Raw genomic sequence first — 708 nt, 5'->3', positions numbered from 1 at the left:
CCGCGCTGCATCGTGGGTAGGTAGTGCGCGCAAGGATGTTTACGTACGAGGCGTCCGAGAATCGCCCTCAGATGCTGCCTTCAAGGCACCAACGAAAAAACCTGTAATTTCAGTTCACAGACTGAAGCTGGATAAAAACTGCTACGGATAGGAAAACATAATGGCAAGGGCAAACAAAGTCAATATATTTATTATTACTATATCGAGCATGTGCAGTTTTTATAGGTATCTAATGAGAGCAAAGAAAAACAAACAGAAGATTTTCACTCATTAAAATGTCATGTATTCACACCCGACCTAACTTGAAGGCACCTGAAAGCATGATCTCTCTTTTCCCCTTCAGTTGGGATTTCTATATATGTGACAGATTTACCTTTACAGTGATATGATCTGAACACTGAGAAACATTTTGTGAGTCGTGTAGTGTCCTTATAAATACTGATATCAGTGATACAGTTCTTGTAATAGTGAGTACTAAAATGTACTGTATGTAGACCCGTGCATTTTTACATGTAAATTACACATCATTGGGATGCCAGTGCTACTTGATTTAATCCCCCAGCCCCTTTCATTACACAGCATCTTTTTAGTTGTTAAAAAAAGACTGACTAACCAAAGAACACACTGAACCAATTATACTTACAAACCTTAGAGAACACTGCCCCTTGTGGCCAAGGTCTGAATGGCCATTTTAACAGGGTTCATGTT

This window comes from Parambassis ranga, chromosome 17 (assembly GCF_900634625.1).
Source record: "Parambassis ranga chromosome 17, fParRan2.1, whole genome shotgun sequence".
Lineage (NCBI taxonomy): Eukaryota > Metazoa > Chordata > Actinopteri > Ambassidae > Parambassis > Parambassis ranga.
This window is presented reverse-complemented; position numbering follows the sequence as displayed.